The 20,600-nt window shown below is 45.2% G+C and overlaps 1 protein-coding gene across 1 annotated transcript in view; it reads right to left on the bottom strand.

Annotated features, from left to right (window-relative positions):
• PXDN (peroxidasin) overlaps positions 1-20,600 on the bottom strand; it is a 158,811-nt gene that overhangs the window by 112,203 nt on the left and 26,008 nt on the right. The gene's annotated exons all lie outside the window — the stretch shown is intronic.

Here is a 20,600-nt window from a genome sequence, read left to right as displayed (position 1 = left end):
GTGCATAATTGATAGCTCAAGACCAAACAGGGGGAGGGTGAGTGAAACTCATTTAAAATGAGGGCTGAACAAAAATGGGTACAGTCAGACAATGTGGTCTGTGAAGGGCGGTATCCAAGCTAGGTTATTAAGCCTTTGAATAGTAGCCATTAATCATGAAGGGTCTTCGCTTCCTCAGAGGACCATCTCCTAGCGGGTGGAAACTCTACTGTCTTTCTTTGGGTATGTCTACACTTCAAGCTGGAAGATGTAAATTCCAGCTCCAATTGTGATCGAGCTAGTATAGGTAGTCTCCTTGAACTGGAATTTAAACATTCCAGCTTGAAGTGTAGATTTATCTTTTGTCTTCAGAAACCGTTTGGGAAAAATGAGGAAAGAATGGGGGAGGGAAGATAATAAGGAAGGACAATAAGGAAGACAAAAGAAGAGTTGGTATAAGGACAGCCAGAGAGGCTGCCAGTCTGGCCAGCAAGGGGGATTGCTTTCAAGAGACATAAGCTATTCACATCTTATTTTTCCCGCAACAACAAAGATGAAAATTACTTATCTAGTGTAGCTTATGAAAAGTGTAAATCTAACTACATTAAACAAGCTGTTTTTGTTTTAATCCCATTTTCTCTGTTTTTAATAAATGTTGTATTATTCAAATTATTGCAGTATGGGTAATATAAAGAGAATATCAAAGAGAAAAGAACCATGCTAGTTTTAAAGACAAATGCTGATGGTAAAGCATTTCTGGAGCCTACATCTTGCCATTCAGTCTCACACAAGAGCATGGACAGAAGAGTCTGCTCCCAATAAGCTCTGTAGCCATCAAGCTTCAGCATGCAAACACAAAGGGAAAGACTAAGAAGGAGATGAGAATTTGTGGTGGTGTAGGTCACACTATTGTTTTACCGTTCCTACAATTAATAGCTTCAATCCGCCTATAAAAAGATATCATATAAATACATACATCACAATCATCTCACTCCTTGAATCAATACAATCACCTCAGTTGAAAAATACATATAATATTTTAATTATTTTAGATACCAAATCCCGGAGCTAGGTCTTAAACTAATCAGGGAAAAATCACAGAATAGAAAAACCACATTCTGCTGTCTGCTACACCCATCCTATTCCATTGACTGAGATTGTACATAATTGAAGGCATAGCTTAGCCCAAAGTCTTTTGCAAAGGGTATGCTTAAGCCAGGGGTGGGCAAACTACGGCCCATGGGCTGAATCCAGCCCGCCAGCCGTTTTAATCCGGCCCTCGAGTTCCCGCTGGGGAGTGGGGTCTGGGGCTTGCCCCATTCTGGCATTCCAGTGGGGAGCAGGGTTGGAGGCCGCTCCATGCGGCTCCCTGAAGCAGCGGCATGGCCCCCCTCCAGCTCCTATGCATAGAGGCAGCCAGGAGGCTCCGCTCTGCACGCTGCCCCTGCCCTAAGCACCACCCGCACATCTCTCATTGGCCGGGAACCACAGCCAATGGGAGCTGCCGGGGCGGTGCCTGCGGATGGGACAGTGCACAGAGTTGCCTGGCCGCACCTCCGCATAGGAGCTGGAGAAGGGACATGCCGCTGCTTTTGGGAGCCGCTTGAGGTAAGCACTGCCCAGAGCCTGCACCAACTCATCCTCCCATGCCCCAAACCCTTGCCCCAGCCCCGATCCCCCTCCCACTCGCCAAACCCCTCGATCCCACCCCGGAGCACCCTCCTGCACCCCAAACCCCTCAACCCCATCCCCATCCCAGAGCCCGCATCCCCAGCTGGAGTCCTCACCGCCCCCCAGTGCCCCATCCCCCGCCCCAGCCCAAAGCCCCCTCCCGCATCCTGAACTTCTCATTTCTGGACCCGCCCCGGATCCCGCACCCCCAGCCAGAGCCCTCACCCCCTCCTGCACCCCAACCCCAATGTTGTGAGCATTCATGGCCCGCCATACAATTTCTATTCCCAGATGTGGCCCTCGGGCCAAAAAGTTTGCCCACCCCTGCTTAAACCCTTATTTTTCATGAACCAAATCCTTAAATGCTTTCTCAGTTTCTACTCAGCTAAGCAGAGTCAGTCTGCAGACAGACATCCCATAGTAAGGTAGAATGAGTTGTGCTTCTCTGTTTTAGGGAGCAGCCTACTTTGTCTCTGTTTGGGTTGCTGTGTTACGTTTCTGGTTTCCAAGAAATAAAGTAGTGTCACATTGCAAACTTCCAGCAAGAGTATTTTATGTTTCTATCTAATGTATCTGTTTGTATCTGTTTATATGCCAGGAACATAACATAAAATGTTATCTTTATCTCAAAACATTCCACAAAGACACGTTCTAGTTAAATTGCATGTGCATATAACAGCTGCCATCTTCACCAGGAATTGAACTAGGGATCTCTACAGCTAAAGGCACAAGCTGCTACAGCTTGAGCTAAAGTTCTCTGATGAGAGCTGTAGATCAGGCACACATATAACACACACACACTGACTGACCACCGGATCATACTTCCTCTGACAAAAGGAAGCTCATCCTGAATGTCTGAGACCCACAGCAGTTTGAATCCCAGAACAAATTCCCACTAACATCAGACACTCCAAGGATTTAACCAGGGACCTCCAAAGGTAAAAAGCATGAGCTGCTACAGCTTGTGCTAAACAGCCAAGATTCCTTAGCTACAGCTTTAACAGATTCATATCCTCTGCGGACTGGCACAGAAAGAGACTTGTAAAACACACTCACCAGTGTGTTAGAATCATAGAGTATCAGGGTTGGAAGGGACCTCAGGAGGTCATCTAGTTCAACCCCCTGCTCAAAGCAGGACCAAGCCCCAATGATTTTTTTGCCCTGGATCCCTAAATGGCCCCCTTAAAGATTAAACTCACAACCCTGGGTTTAGCAGGCCAATGCTCAAACCTCTGAGCTATCGCTCCCCCACACAATAATTACACATACAATAATTCCATTTTTATTTTTATTTTTTGCAAAATATATCATTTCATTGTAATTTAGGTAAAAATTACACCATACTTCCAATGCTTTTAATTTTGAGTAAAATTTAAAAAGTGCCTAAGTCCTATTGCTAGTCAATGGGATTTAGGCTCCTGGGTCACTTTATCCCTTTAAAAGAAGCACCTGTGACCAAAGTCAACATTTACCCAAAACAAGCACAATGATCGTGATCTATATTTAGAACGGGAAATTAGGACTCAGAATCCAAGCCCTCATCCAGCAAACAAGTACCGGTGGTATGTAGTTAATTTAAATATGTTAGGTAAGCATTTAACCCTCTGAATCAGTACCAGAGTGCTGAGCACAGTGCAGGAGCAAGCCCTTAATGCAGTAACTGAAATACCACTGTGATAACTATGGATAGGTAATGTTGACCACCGTAAATACACATTATTTGGTGCGTTAAGGTTGTTTACCCTAGCTACTGCTATAGTTTCTATTTGCATATTAATTTCTGCAAGACTGAATAACAAGTCAAGCAGAAAGGCATGGCAACTTATTTCATTCTGTTCAGTAGTTTTCAGAAAGTGCCAGGACAAACAAATTACAGTGCATACATTTTCTTTAAAGTCAGATTCTTCTGGCATCTTCACGGAATTATGTTTCATTAAAAATTATGACCACACACATTTTAGTTTGTGTTTACTTTACATATTTAAGGGAAAAAATACTCTCTCTCTCAGGCTTGGTCTACACTTGCCCCCCAAGTCGAAGTAAGGTACGCAAATTCAGCTACGTGAATAACGTAGCTGAATTCGACATACCTTACTTCGAACTTACCACGGTTCAGACGCGGTCCACACGCGGCAGGCAGGCTCCCCGTCGACTCCGCGGTACTCCTCTCGTTGAGCTGGAGTACCGCAGTCGACGGCGAGCACTTCCTGGTTCGATTTATTGCGTCCACACCAGACGCGATAAATCGAACTCGGAACTTCGATCCCCAGCCGCCGAACTAGCGCGGCAGTGTAGACATACCCTCATATATATCTTGTTTAAAAACTAGTAAAATCAGATGTGATATTAGAACAAAAAAAACCAATCTGTTTATCAATCTGCTCATAATAATGGATGTCAAATTTTTGGTACCATTCCTTGAAAAGGGATGCTGCAGGCCAATCTGGTAAATAGATGGCAACATATTCCCATCAAGCTTTATGGTTTGGCAGTAAGATTTTCTGAATTTTAGTAATTTTTTTTCTCTCCCCTGGTTATATATGAGCCCCTCCACTCCAATACCCCCACCCCAAAATGGAGGGGGAGAAATTGAGAAAGTAAACATATTTAAAATGCTGTTAAAAATAAAGAATAAGCAATCTGAAATAACAGACTTCTTTTTTTCTCTGATCCATTTTAGTTATAGCAGTCTTAGGTGTTACTCGTAACAATAGGTAAGAAATTGTTAGACAGAAGTATGATTTTTAATTTGACAGTGTCCCTTTACGTTTTGCAAAAGTCTCAAGGAAATTAATGGGGATGTTTTAAGTGACTAGAGAGAGACCACTATACCAAATTGAGAGAGGCCACCATGCTAAATTAAGATCATCACGCTCATTTCACTTGTGATCTGTATTAGCTCTGAACTAAGGTCTCCATAAATATTGCAATAGAATATTAGTTCATTGTGCCAACCATGTCCCCAATGAAATCTTTTAAATACAGATAACATGTGTGTGTATGTGTGTGTCACACACATGTATAAAAATATGTTATGCATACCTAATTTACCTGGGACGTGCTTAGAAAGCACCATAGAAAACCTTAAGATACATAGATAGGTAACAGGTTTCAGAGGGATAGCTGTGTTAGTCTGTGTCAGTAAAAACAACGAGGAGTCCTTGGGCACCTTAGAGACTATGTGACAAGACTTTAAAAAAACATATAGCACATATAAAGCAAGCTAAAAAACTACAAACAAATAAAACAGAGTCAAGCACCCCAAATTTAGGAAATGCCAGTTAAGATTGCCTGTGCAACTTTAATTTCACCCCTTTATGCATATGTATTACAATTCTGTCTTAAATTACATGCTCACATACCATTTCCCCACACATAAAGGACCCCTGCTTCACTCAGTATATAGGATGAATGGTGCTTGCTAAATAGGAAACTATTCAGTCTACCTTTTCTTACTTATTCAATGCGTGGCCTCATGCCTTATTTACTTCACATCATGTAAACCCTACACTAACTAGAGAATTATTAATTTCCTTATAGGCTTTTCTCATAATGAACACTCATCACCAGTGCTTCACCATCATCATTCAAGTGCTTCACAAATGAGAATGAATTTCTCTCTAAAACCCCCCATAAGGTAAAATATCACCATCCCCATTTTTACAGATAAGGCGCAGATGGATTAAGGTCAAAATTGTGCACTAATTTTTGGTGCCCCGCTTGAGAAATCTAGGGCCTCATTTTTCAAAAGTACTTAACATTTTTATAGCACTTTATATGTTGAAAGCACAACTCCTAATGATTTCAGTTGCCAATGTGAGCGGTTCAGTAGTTCTGTGTATCTGACCCCAGATGTCTCAAGTTTGGCACCCATAAAACCATCAACACAATTTGTGGCCAAGTTTTACTTAAAGTGACCTGCTCAGCAGCACATAAGAATTTTGTGGGAAAAGCAGGGATAGAACCCAGTTCTTCAGCATGTTACCTTATCCACAAGACCACCCTTTCTCTTCCTACAGCACCTTTTGCAACCAACAATTGAGGGATTTTACAGACAATTTCATTTGCTCCACAACCCTGATTCATTCTGTGATCACCATCCCTCCCAAGGACTAAAGAACGCAAGGGTCTGGTGGAAAAAATATTTGATCATGCAATTAAAGACTATCATAATGCATATGCACAAGGGGGCAGATTTAAGATTGAATGGGCAACCTTAATTCTGGGACTTCCTAATTTTCCAGTGCTGGGCTCTGTTCCTTTAATGTAGGGTTTTGCTAAGTATGTCATTTCCTAGTTTACAAAAAACCCAAAACCAAAATAACCCCAGAGACATTCTATCACGTGGAACAATAATGTGTCCCCATATGGATCAGCATCAGGACTGGAACCAAGATCCATGCCACTGACATCTACTGTTTTAGTAAATAGTTATATAGAGTAACTAATAGCAATACTCTCCAGGTCCACGAATGACTAAAAAGGGAAGAGCTCTGTGAAAGCCTGAAAGCTTGTCGCTCTCTCCAACAGAAGTTGGTCCAATAGACAATATTACCTCACCCCCCTGTCACTCTACGATGGAAAGAGACACTTTGCCGGTGGGTTTCACAGCTATTTTCCAGACAACAAAGGAATACTGAGATTCAGGAATCCTGGGTATTATCCCAGGTTCAGGAAGGGAATGTGCTCTAGTGGTTTGGGGCCCATCTTCTTCGTTCACCCAGTCTGCCCCTGCATGTACCCTTTGCAGCCTGCCTCTGCCCCTGCGTGTCCCCTGCCTCGCTTGTAGCCTCCCTCTGCCCATGTCCACCACTGCAATCTGTCTCTGCCCTCCCCACCCCCGGTGGATTTGCCTGGGGACAACAAAAGGCACCTCTCTGACCTCAGAGCAACTCCTTGCCAACTTTCAAATCCCTGATCCACACCATGAAAACGTTAAGAGATTCTCAGGCCTGGTCTACACTACGAGTTTAGGTCGACTTTAGCCGCGTTAATTCGAATTTAGCCTGGACACGTTTACACGACGAAGCCCTTTCTTTCGAATTAAAGGGCCCTTTAAACCGGTTTCTTTACACCACCTCCGACGAGGGGATTAGCGATAAAATCGGCCTTAGGGGGTCGGAATTGGGTTAGTGTGGACGGAATTCGACGTTATTGGCCTCCGGGAGCTATCCCACAGTGCTTCATTGTGACCGCTCTGGACAGCACTCTCAACTCAGATGCACTGGCCAGGTAGACAGGAAAAGCCACGCGAACGTTTGAATTTCATTTCCTTTTTGCTCAGCGTGGAGAGCACAGGTGACCACGCAGAGCTCATCAGCACAGGTAACCGTGATGGAGTCCCAGGATCGCAAAAGAGCTCCAGCCTGGACCGAACGGGAGGTACGGGATCTGCTCGCCATATGGGGAGATGAATCTGTGCTGGCCGAACTCCGAAGCAGTAAACGAAATGGCAAAATATTAGAAAAGGTCTCCAAGGCCATGAAGGACAGAGGCCATAACAGGGACGCACAGCAGTACCGCGTGAAAATTAAGGAGCTAAGGCAAGCCTACCACAAAGCCAGAGAAGCAAACGGAAGGTCCGGGGCTGAGCCGCAAACATGCCGCTTCTACGCGGAGCTGCATGCCATTCTAGGGGGTGCAGCCACCACTACCCCAACCGTGTGCTATGAGTCCCTCACTGGAGAAAGACACAGGGAAGCGGGTTCGGGGGACGAGGAAGATGAGGATGGAGATATTATAGATAGCTCACAGCAGCAAGGAAGCGGAGAAACCGGTTTCCCCAACAGCCAGGATATGTTTATCACCCTGGACCTGGAACCAGTAACCCCCGAACTCACCCAAGACCCTGAGGGCACACAGGGGACCTCTGGTGAGTGTACCTTTGTAAATATTACACATGGTTTAAAAGCAAGCGTGTTTAATGATTAATGAATAATTTGCCCTGGCAATCGCGGCCAGTACAGCTACTGGAAAAGTCTGTTAACGTGTATGGGGATGGAGCGGAAATCCTCCAGGGTCATCTCCAGAAAGCTCTCCTTCATGTACTCCCAAAGCCTTTGCAAAAGGTTTCTGGGGAGGGCTGCCTTATCCCGTCCGCCATGGTAGGACACTTTACCACGCCAGGCCAGTAGCACGTAGTCTGGAATCATTGCATAACAAAGCATGGCAGCGTATGGTCCCGGTGTTTGCTGGCATGCAGACAACATCCATTCCTTATCACTCTTTGTTATCCTCAGGAGAGTGATATCATTCACGGTCACCTGGTTGAAATGGGGCGATTTTATTAAGGGGACATTCAGAGGTGCCCCTTCCTGCTCTGCTGAACAGAAATATTCCCCGCTGTTAACCACGCGGTGGAGGGGAGGGGTGAAGTGACCATCCCAGAGAATTGGGTGTGTGGGGGAGGGGAGTTAGTTGGGTTTGTGCTGCATGTTAACCCTGAAACCGCAGCCCCTCCTTTTACATTGCAAACCCATTTTAAATGGCCAACCCAACGGGTGCTTGGTATGGTTAATGAGAGCAGTACTGTTTTAAACCACCCCCACATGTTAACAAGGTTAAAAAAGCCAAAAGACTGTGTCTTACCATGGCTGTCTGCAACCTGAAATCTGTGGCCTGGCACTGCGTGAGTGATCTCTCACACCAAACCTGCAGGCTCTCAATGTAAGAGGAAAAATGCGACCTTGTAACGAAAGCACATGTGCTGTGTGATGTGAACAGCAAAATCTAACGTGAAAGAGTGTACCCATTGTTCTCTAAAATGTATCTTTTTTAACCACCTCTCCCTTCTCCTCCACCAGCTGCAAATGTTTCTCCTTCACAGAGGCTAGTGAATATTCGAAAGCGGAAGCGAAGGACGCGTGATGAAATGTTTACTGTACTACAGACTGCCTCCCACGCTGACAGAGCACAGCAGAATGCATGGAGGCAGTCAATTACTGATTTTAGAAAAGCCCAATATGAGCGAGAGGAGAGGTGGCGTGCTGAATCGCGGGCTGAAGAGGAGAAGTTGCGTGCTGAATCGCGGGCTGAAGAGGAGAGGTGGCGTCAGCTTGCACACAGAAGGCAAGAGTCGATGCTCCGGCTGCTGGAGCATCAAACTGATATGCTCCTGCGTATGGTTGAGCTGCAGGAAAGGCAGCAGGAGCAAAGACCGCCGCTACAGCCCCTGTGTAACCAACAGCCCTCCTCCCCAAGTCCCATTGCCTCCTCACCCAGACGCCCAAGAACACGGTGGGGGGGCCTCCGGCCACCCAGTCACTCCACCCTAGATGATTTCCCGAGCAATAAGTGTTAAAGTTTTAAAGTTTTAAACTGCAGTGTGTCCTTTTCTAAAGTTTTAAAGTTTTAAACTGCAGTGTGTCCTTTTCCTTCCCTCCTCCCCCACCCATCCCGGGCTACCTTTGCAATTATCCCCCTAGTTGTGTGCTGAATTAATAAAGAATGAATGAATGTGAAGTGACAATGACTTTATTGCCTCTGCAAGTGGTGCTTGAAGGGGGGAGGGTAGGGGAGGGTGGGGTGGTTGGTTTACAGGGAAGTAGAGTTAACTGGGTGGGTGGGGGGGCAGAGATTTCATCAAGGAGAAACAAACATAAGTTTCACACCGTAGCCTGGCCAGTTACAAAACTAGTTTTCAAAGCTTCTCTGATGCGCACCGCGCCCTGCTGTGCTGCTCTAACCGACCTGGTGTCTGGCTGCGCGTAATCAGCGGCCAGGCGATTTGCCTCTACCTCCCACCCCGCCATAAATGTCTCCCCCTTACTCTCACAGATATTGTGGAGCGCACAGCAAGCAGCAATAACAATGGGGATATTCTTTTCGCTAAGGTCTGAGCGAGTCAGTAAGCTGCGCCAGCGCGCTTTTAAACGCCCAAATGCACATTCCACCACCATTCGGCACTTGCTCAGCCTGTAGTTGAACAGGTCCTGACTCCTGTCCAGGCTGCCTGTGTACGGCTTCATGAGCCATGGCATTAAGGGGTAGGCTGGGTCCCCAAGGATCACGATAGGCATTTCAACATCCCCAACGGTTATCTTCTGGTCCGGGAAGAAAGTCCCTTCCTCCAGCTTTCGAAACAGAACAGAGTGCCTGAAGACGCGAGCATCATGTACCCTTCCCGGCCAGCCCACGTTGATGTCGGTGAAACGTCCCTTGTGATCCACCAGGGCTTGCAGCAGCATTGAAAAGTACCCCTTGCGGTTTATGTACTCGGTGGCTTGGTGCTCCGGTGCCAAGATAGGGATATGGGTTCCATCTATCGCCCCACCACAGTTAGGGAATCCCATTGCAGCAAAGCCATCCACTATGTCCTGCACATTTCCCAGAGTCACTACCCTTGATATCACCAGGTCTCTCATTGCCCTGGCAACTTGGATCACAGCAGCCCGCACAGTAGATTTGCCCACTCCAAATTGATTCCCGACTGACCGGTAGCTGTCTGGCGTTGCAAGCTTCCACAGGGCTATCGCCACTCGCTTCTCAACTGTGAGGGCTGCTCTCATCCTGGTATTCTGGCGCTTCAGGGCAGGGGAAAGCAAGTCACAAAGTTCCATGAAAGTGCCCTTACGCATGCGAAAGTTTCGCAGCCACTGGGAATCGTCCCACACCTGCAGCACGATGCGGTCCCACCAGTCTGTGCTTGTTTCCCGGGCCCAGAATCGGCGTTCCACGGCATGAACCTGCCCCAGTAACACCATGATTTCCACATTGCTGGGGCCTGTGCCTTGTGAGAGGTCTAGGTCCATGTCCATTTCCTCATCACTCTCGTCGCCGCGCTGCAATCGCCTCCTCCTCGGCTGGTCCCGGTTTTGCTTTGGCATGTCCTGGCTCTGCATATACTCCAGGACAATGTGCGTGGTGTTCATAGTGCTCATAATTGCCGCGGTGATCTGAGCGGGCTCCATGATCCCAGTGCTAGCTATGGCGTCTGGTCTGAAAAAAGGCGCGAAACTAGTATCTGAAAGACCAGGGGAAGGAGGGAGGGAGGGAGGGAGGGGCGAGTGACGACATGGCGTACAGGTACAGGGAATTAAAATCAAGAAAGGTGGCTGTGCATCAGGGAGAAATACAAACAACTGTCACACAGAATGCCCTCCCCCCCCCCCCCAGAGACTGAACTCCTAAGCCTGGGTTTAGCGGGCCGTTGATTTGACGGAGGGAGGGGGGAAGGAAATGAATACAGAACAAATCTATTTTTTACATCTTAAGACGACAGTGCAGCATGACTGATAGCCCTCGGCATTTTCTGGGTGCTTGGCAGCAAATACTGGGCGCTTGCCAGTATGATGATGACGGATACCAATCATAATATACTATTTACTGCCAAAAGGCAAGGGGTTGCTGCTGTGTAGCAATGTAGCCCCACGTGTGCCAGCCACATGTCTGCCAGCACCCAGATCGCCCTCGGCCTCTTCTGGGTGCTTAGCAGACAATACTTGGCAGAAAATAATATACTATGACTGATAGCCATCATTGTCCGACGAGGACGGTTACCAGTCGTAATAAACCATCTACTGCCAAAAGGCAAAAGGTAAGGGGCTGGTGCAATGCAGCCCTACGGCTGCCAGCCCCACAGCTACTAGCACCCAGATCGCCGATGAAGGCTACCAGTCATGCTGCACCGTCTACCTCCAAAAGGCAGTTAGCTGCTGCTGCTGTGTAGCAATGCAGTCCCACGTCTGCCGGCACCCGGATGACATATGGTGACGGTGAGCTGAGCTGAGCGGGCTCTATGCTTGCCGTGGTATGTTGTCTGCACAGGTAACCCAGGTAAAAAGGCGCGAATCTATTGTCTGCCGTTGCTGTGACGGAGGGGGAGGGGCCTGACGCAATGTACCCAGAACCCCCCGCGGCACTGTTTTGCATCATTCGGGCATTGCGATCTCAACCCATAATTCCAATGGGCGCCGGAGACTGCGGGAACTGTGGGATAGCTACCCATTGTGCAATGCGCCGGAAGTCGACGCTAGCCTCGGTACTGTGGACGCGGTCCGCCGACTTCATGCACTTAGAGCATTTTATGTGGGGACACACACAATCGGCTGCATACAACCGATTTCTATAAAACCGGCTTCTATAAATTCGACCTAATTTCGTAGTGTAGACATACCCTCAGTAAAACAGTCATAAGAAATTTTTAACATGCGCAAAACAATGTATTTTCCCCTAACCTAATTCTGAGAAATAGCTGAACCATTTTGTCACAATTCCCCAGGTAACTGCTCTTCTAATCATTTTGTGGTCTCCTTGAGGGCACCCCATTTAGGTCTCAGGCCTCTAGCTGTCACCTTTCTCAGGGCAGGAACCCACATTGCTCTCCCTTCCAATTGGGGATTTAAGCTACAATTCCACCTGTAAATTATTTGATCAGCTTAGCAAGTCTGAGTTTAGTTCAGTACCTGAAGTCCTGTTCTCTCCAGGGACACTGAAAGGGTTACCACTGACCAGCCAGCCCTCTAAAGCAAAGTTTAGGGATTTTTTATTTTGTTTTTAAGAACAAAAGCATCACAGAGAAAACATATAATAAAACAATAAATAGCTTACACAAATGCTTACCAGGTAATACTTATCTACCACATAGGTCACAGTGTCATATTGGTTCTTGGATGGAGTGAGAGTAACCCCTAGTCAAGCGGTGGATGTGATACAGCTTGACTTTAGCAAAGCTTTTGATAAGGTCTCCTTGCCAGCAAGTTAAAGAAGTATGGGCTGGATGAATGGACTATAAGGTGGCTAGAAAGCTGGCTAGATTGTCGGACTCAACAGGTAGTGATCAACGGCTCGATGTCTAGTTGGCAGCCAGTATCAAGCGGAGTGCCCCAGGGGTCGGTTCTGGGGTTGGTTCTGTTCCACATCTTCATTAATGATCTGGATTATGGGATAAATTGCTCCATCAGCAAGTTCGAAGATGACACTAAGCTGGGGGGAGAGGTAGATACGCTGGAGGGTAGGGATAGGGTCCAGAGTGACCTAGACAAATTGGGGGATTGGGCCAAAAGAAATCTGATGAAGTTCAACAAGGACAAGTGCAGAGTCCTGCACTTAGGAAGGAAGAATCCCATGCACGGCTACAGGCTGGGGACCAATTGGCTAAGCAGCAGTTCTGCAGAAAAGGACCTGAGGATTGCAGTGGATGAGAAGCTGCATATGAGTCAGCAGTGCGCCCTTGTTGCCAAGAAGGCGAACAGCATTTTGCCAGCCAGATCAAGGGAAGTGATTATTCCCATCTGTTCGGCACTGGTGAGGCATTGGAATGGGTTTCCTATGGAGGTGGTGAAATCTCCATAGAATCATAGAATATCAGGGTTGGAAGGGACCTCAGGAGGTCATCTAGTCCAACCCCCTGCTCAAAGAAGGACCTAAGCCCCAACTAAATCATCCCAGCCAGGGCTTTTTCAAGCCTGACCTTAAAAACCTCTAAGGAAGGAGATTCCACCACCTCCCTAGGTAACCCATTCCAGTGCTTCACCACCCTCCTAGTGAAAAAGTTTTTCCTAATATCCAACCTAAACCTCCCACACTGCAACTTGAGACCATTACTCCTTGTTCTGTCATCTGGTACCGCTGAGAACAATCTAGATCCATCCTCTTTGGAACCCCCTTTCAGGTAGTTGAAAGCAGCTATCAAGTCCCCCCTCATTCTTCTCTTCTGCAGACTAAATAATCCCAGTTCCCTCAGCCTCTCCTCATAAATCATGTGCTCCGGCCCCCTAATCATTTTTGTTGCCCTCCGCTGGACTCTTTCCAATTTTTCCACATCCTTCTTGTAGTGTAGGGCCCAGAACTGGACACAGTACTCCAGATGAGGCCTCACCAATGCCAAATAGAGGGGAATGATCACCTCCCTTGATCTGCTGGCAATGCCCCTATTTATACAGCCCAAAATGCTGTTAGCCTTCTTGGCAACAAGGGCACACTGTTGACTCATATCCGGCTTCTCGTCCACTGTAACCCCTAGGTCCTTTTCTGCAGAACTGCTGCCTAGCCACTCGGTCTCAGGACTCTGCACTTGTCCTTGTTGAACCTCATCAGATTTCTTCTGGCCCAATCCTCTAATTTGTCTAGGTCCCTCTGTATCCTATCTCTACCCTCCACCGTATCTACTATTCCTCCCAGTTTAGTGTCATCTGCAAACTTGCTGAGGGTACAATCCACACCATCCTCCAGATCATTAATATACATATTGAACTAAGCCGGTCCCAGGACCGACCCTGGGGCACTCCGCTTGATACCTGCTGCCAACTAGACATGAAGCCATTGATCACTAGTCTTCAACTATTGCAAAACACACACACACACAACAAACACTCACACTGAAGGCTTCGGACCTTTAAATCATCAGCCAAAGCCAACTGTCAAACATGCAATTTTTCCAGTGGAATTCGGCAAGCTCAGCAAGCAGTTCCAATTTTCTATCCTTCATTATACATTAAATAATGAAAAGAATTCAACATCTAAAGTCTGTAATGTTGTATGTTACAGAAGTTGTCTTTTATAAATGATTTAATGACATTTTGGTTGGTCAGGTATATATATTAATTTTGCAATAATTATATTTTTCTGAAAAATAAGCATTATAGTCTTCCACTATGAAGTCTGATACAAAGAACAGTACCCCAAAAGGATACAAAATATCTTCTTTGTCTGAACTACAGTCCATCCCCCCTTCCAATGTATTAGAAAAAAAAAGAGTTACTGCAACAAACCCTTCGAAGCCTCCTATGTGAAGCCCACCCTCGATCTTTCCCCGTTGCCCCTGAACTAAAACCTCTCAGCCAGCAATCTGTTTTGTTTTTCTTCTGTCCCCCTCCCTTCTCTTCTGGAGCCTCACCATTAAATATACTGAGCAGCCTTAAATCTCACTGACTTCTGTAGAAGTTGAAGGCACTCGGAAGTTTGCAGGATTAAGCCCCTACTGTATAACATGAGTATAAATACAGTGTTCAGAGGGTCACATAGGAGATTGCTTAGTGTGCATCCTATGCTCCAATATGTGCATGTATTTTGTATAAATCTATATCTGAGTGATAAAAGCTCCTAAATAAAAGAAAACCCATCAATTCAGGTGGGAAAAAAAGTAAATATTATGCATCTTATATTTTTAAATCAGTGACTGAAATTCTACTTCCATTTTCATTTTTTTATGATATTTTAAAATATTAACATTGATTTTATTTTTTTAAATAACAGCAGCATGTGTTGGACAGCAAAATAGGAAAGCTGCGCTCTAGTTACTTTTGACACTGGTGACAGGAAAATATGTTCTTGTAAATTTCGCTTCTTGGAAAAAGCAAGCTCATCAGTCACTGTTTAGGCTTGATGTCTTTTCTAAGGGCAACACTGTGGAAATACAATTTTAAAATATAAAACCTTTTAATAATATTTTTCCTGGCCAAATTAAGTGCAAACCTCTAAGCGTATATCAGAGAGCATTGTGCAGATATTACCAACAAATGTGATCTAATACCCCAGTGGTTGCTGTTCAGTTCTTGAAGTTCTAGAATGTACAATGTATCCCAATGCTCAAGTTATCATTGACTATGTAAAATTATGCAACTACAAGTTAAGAGGGAACCCTACTGTAATGGGGCAAGTTACAGTCCTTAAAATTATTAGCATGCTTCAAGGGAAAGGAAGACTTCCTCCTAATATTTATCATTTTAAGAATAAAATGTGTGCCAATTGTGAAACCTCCAAGAGCATTTAAAATTTATATACAGCATCAGTTACTGTTGCAATATGTTGACTCTAATAATCAGCAGTTTCCATGCCTAATGATTAGCACAGTGGTTCTCAACCAAGGGTATACGTACTCCTGGAGGTACACAGAGGTCTTCCAGGGGGTACATCAACTCAGCTAGATATTTGCCTAGTTTTACAAGAGGCTACGTAAAAACCACTAGCGAAGTCAGTACCAACTAACATTTCAGACAGACAATGACTTGTTTATACTGCTCTATATACTATACATTGAAATGTAAGTACAATATTTATATTCCAATTTATTTATTTTATAATAATATGGTAAAAAAAGAGAAGGTATGCAATTTTTCAGTAATAGTGGGATGTGACACTTTTGTATTTTTATGTCTGATTTTGTAAGAAAGTAGTTTGTAAATGAGGTGAAACTTGGGGGTACACAAGACAAATCAGACTCCTGGAAAGGGTACAGTAGTCTGGAAAGGTTGAAAGTCACTGGATTAGCAGACCAATGTATCTAAACAAAACCATAAGAACTAACCACCTGGAGCTAAAAGCTATGTAAAGAGATATACCTTGCCTCCAGATCAACAGACTGATTCTATCACAAAGGGAGAGTGAATTCCGGACCTGAGACCATGCCATACAACCACTTGCCCTCTGCCCTGAAATTCAAAATCTACTGTCAGCAGAAATACTTCTACAGACCTCATATTCCAGAATAGTAAGGTAGCATTGCCTGGCTATACCGAAAGAAGGACAGGAGACACTTGATATGGATTTAATCAGGCTGCAACTTTATTATTAGATGTCTTGGACTACCTGGTGGATAAAAGTGTACAGTGCAGACAAATCCATGTTCATTCAAATAACTACCCAGGGTTTCCACCAGCCCCCTTTCATTTTCCATCCAGGTCCCCCAGTCAGCCCATAGCTTGGACCTTACCATCCACCTCTCTCCCCGTCGTAGAAGGGTTAAGGTGAGCCATAAGAAAGGGAAGGAGTTGGCTCTCTGCCATACCAATCAGAGGAGCTCCAAACCCCCAGCCCTGTTCTATTAACCAGCATCTCTTTTAAGTCCCTTACCAGGACATTTATCTGGTCACTGGGTGCCTTCCCTATGGAGTATCTGCACTGGACATCTGCCCCACACTTGCAAAATAAATTGCAACAGGTAGCCTAACCACTTTTCTCCTCCCATAATAGGTCCTCCCTAACACCTGCTGTGGGAAAGGCAAAAAAAAAAATCCCACTCCACCAAAGCCAATATTCCTTCCCAGCCCCCCTACAAAGGAGCAACTAGTGCAGTGCCCACAGCAGGACCTAACCCAACCTGATATTCGCACCTCAAAGGTGGGTGGGAGGGTGGGTGCTGCCTTGCCTGCTGCATGGAGAAAGGGCTTCCCGTTCCCGGGATTCCACCTTTTAAAGCCTTCAGCCCTCACATTCCCAGGGGGTGTGTCAGCGCCACAACGCCCCCGTCCGTCCCATCCCTGCCCCACCTTTCAGGTGCAGTGCGGCGATTATTCGGAATGATCAGATGACATTGCTAGTTCTATTTATCTGAATGCATAGGAGGTGGCCCTTGGAGAGAAACATAACAAACCCAAGGCCACATACACATACAGATTCCAGTCTTAGCAGGCATGGAGCCTGGGACCTCCTATTTAGAGCGAGGGCATAAGGGAGGGGAACATAGAGGCTCAGGACTTTACTGAAAGATTAAATTAAAAGCTAAAAGATTAAATAAAGAAATAAAGCTTTGTTTAAGGCACAGAAATTACATCACATTGGGGCTGTGGGTGGGGAATATATCACCACACTATCGTGCTACACAATAAATTCCCCGGGTACCAAATGACTGAATTTAAAAACCAAACAACTGTTAAGAAGGCTCATGTTAAAGATATTTTCTTTCATCTTTCACTCCAGTAGCAGTAATCTCTATTAGTGAAGAGGCTTTTTTAGTCAGAACAAAACATGCTCTTATACTCAGGCAGTGATATTATTCAATTTAGTTAACATAATTTAATTTTGTAATCAGGAAATTGCTTTTAAAAATATTAACATTTAACATTTTTTTGATGTAAGTGGTTTTTGTTTGTTTGTTTTTTGTGATTTTTAAAAACCAGGTCTGCTTTCCAGTAATTGGAAAACACATCATCTAGCAGATGTGTATACAAGGGAGGAAATTAGGGCTTGGAACTTCATTATTTAAGTATAACAGAGTGCACTTGGTTTACTTTAATAATTGTGTTTTACTTTAACTAGATTAATCCAAATATTCTTTTGCGAGGTTTGCATGTGCTTGGTTTTTAAATACTCTCTTGATTAACCAAACTAAGATAAAAGAATGAATAATGTTAATATGATTACTAGAAGGTAGTGCTCATAGTGAAATGTAGAAGCTGGTACAATGGGAACCTTGAATCGGCATTCTTTCTGTGATGAACTGTGGTTACAGACATTCAGGCACAATGGATACCAGTACAGATCGAGCTCTGGAACTAAAGCACCAAAACCCCACCTCCCTATCACTTGAGATAAATTTTGTTAGCCATCAGTAAGTAGCAGACATTTACTAACTTGAGGCTAATCCAAAAGATGGAGTCTGAGATAGGGTAAAGGTACAGCTCCTTGGCAAGAATCCCAACATCCTCCACCTTTACATCAGCTGAGGGTGAGAAGGAGCAGAACAGGGCTTCTCATCAGGGTGTTGCTCCTGGACATCATTGGTTTGACACATACTTTTCAGTCTCTGGCTAATAGATGTCTCGCTAGCCTTCTTCAAGCCCTGGAGGGCGGGTCCTGAAGTGGGCCTAAAAGCTCAAAGGGAGCTGGAGCCTGGCAACCGTCCGGAGGGGAAGAGCTGCCCCACGCAGACCTTTTCTCTCCTCCAGCTCTCTCCCTTCCTTTATGGGATGGAGGAGAACGCCCTCTCCCCGCCTTTCCTTGCTTTTTAGCTAATACCGGGGATTAGGGTGACCAAACAGCAAGTGTGAAAAATCGGGACGGGGGTGGGAGGTAATAGGAGCCTATATAAGAAAAAGACCCAAAAATTGGGACTGTCCCTATAAAATTGAGCCATCTGGTCATCCTACCAGGGATGGGGATCGGCACTGGTCAGAAGTTGGTGCCAGTCAGAGGTCGGTGCCAGCGGCGCGCTCTGCCACGAGGCAGCGGTGTTTGGAGCAGAGTCTGATCTCATCAGCTCTGAGTTCAGTGCGAGGGCTGACTCCATAAGGAGCACTCAGAGATGAATGTCCGAGCCTTTTTGGTCCGCGGCTTGAATCTCTTGCAAATGCAACACTTATCGCTCACGTGGGTTTCCTCTAAACACTTCAGACTGCTTCTATGGGGATCCCTGACTGGCATAGGTTTTTTGCAGCAGTCACAAGGCTTGAAGCCTGGGGATCGGGGCATGCCCTGTCCCTAGACATACGGGACTAATTAACTATTTCTAACTTAACACTAAGGGAACTATTAACTATACAACTTTTAACAACTATATACAACAAATTCCCTACTAGGCACAGTTGGGATAGGAAAGCTTGCTGAGGAAAGGAGACATTCCAGCACTGTCACTGATGGTAAGAAGGACTAAGGGATGGGGGAGCCAGCGGCGCACGTATACCAGTGCATTTCCACGCCATTCCAGAGGGCGCCAGAGCCGGTCCCCTACGGATACCATTGAGGGAAAAACTTCCGGCACGGGGGTATGTGGCAAGCACACACACCTACAATGAAATGGTCATGAGCAAGCACTCAAAGAAGAACCTGATTGTTATGAAGTATCAGAGGGGTAGCTGTGTTAGTCTGTATCCACAAGGTGCCACCAGACTCCTCGTTGTTTTTCTGATTGTTATGGTAAGTCTGATGCAAATCTCTAAAGTAATCAAAAAGAAAAGTAAAATCAGAGCATAGTACCATAGAATCATAGGGTTAGAAGGGGCTGCAAGGGTCATCTAGTCCAGTGGCTCTCAACCTTTCCAGACTACTGTACCCCTTTCAGGAGTTTGATTTGTCTTGAGTACCCCCAAGTTCCACCTCACTTAAAAATTACTTGCTTACAAAATCAGACATAAACATACAAAAGTATCACAGCACATTTACTGAAAAATGTCTTACCTTCTTATTTTTACCATATACACCTCTACCCCAATATAACGCAGTCCTCGGGAGCCAAAAAATCTTACCGCGTTATAGGTGAAACCGCGTTATATCGAACTTGCTTTGATCTGCTGGAGTGCGCAGCACCAGCCCCCCCCCCCCCCCCCCCCCCCCGGAGCACTGCTTTAGCGCGTTATATTCTAATTCGTGTTATATTGGGTCGCATTATATCAGGGTAGAGGTGTAATTATAAAATAAATTGGAATATAAATATTGTACTTACATTTCAGTGTATAGAATATAGAACAGTATAAACCAGTCATTGTCTGTCTGAAATTTTAATTTGTACTGACTTTGCTAGTGGTTTTTATGTAGCTTGTTGTAAAACTAGGCAAATATCTAGATTAGTTGATGTACCCACTGGAAGACCTGTGCGTACCCCAGAGGTACATGTACCCCTGGTTGAGAACCACTGATTTAGTCTTACAAATCCTGCATCTTGGCAGGGGGTATTAAATGTGTATTAAATATTGCTTGGTGCATATCCATCTCTATATATTCCACTGGCCAAATCCTGGCCCCATAAAATATCCCAAGTAAACCACCAACATAGGGGAGTTCTATGGGACTTGGGCTGTGGATGACAGACCAAATCCTCCCCAGGCAGGCAGCAGAGCCATACTGGACATGTTTGTGTTTAGCTGGTAGATCCACACAGTTGTGGATCCAGGTTCCCTAATTTTCCACTAGACAGATACACAATTCCCTTATCTGATACAGTAGAAAGAGCTCCTCCTCCCTACATCACATAGTCCCCCAGCATCATGGCTTCACCGTACCAGTTCTTTTGTCAATTGGGCCCTGCTTGCCTCCTGAATGTTCAGATTGGTGAATGGTGGGAGGGAAGCTATATACAGCCAAGCAAGAAAAATCCTCTGAAAGGAGTTCTCAGATCAATAAAAACAACAACAAAAAACTTCAGTATCAGAAATTTGGATACTCTAACTCACATGAATAAAGGATGCCTTACGCCATGCTGATTTATTGACAGATAATGAAATATCTTTGCTATGACATATGTCTTATATATGGGTACATTATTTGCAAGGAATCAGGACATCAGCCAAAAATCTTTA

Source organism: Emys orbicularis, chromosome 3, assembly GCF_028017835.1.
Source record: "Emys orbicularis isolate rEmyOrb1 chromosome 3, rEmyOrb1.hap1, whole genome shotgun sequence".
Classification (NCBI taxonomy): Eukaryota; Metazoa; Chordata; order Testudines; family Emydidae; genus Emys; species Emys orbicularis.
Note: the sequence above shows the minus strand (reverse complement) of the source record. Positions and strands in the feature narration are given on the sequence as shown.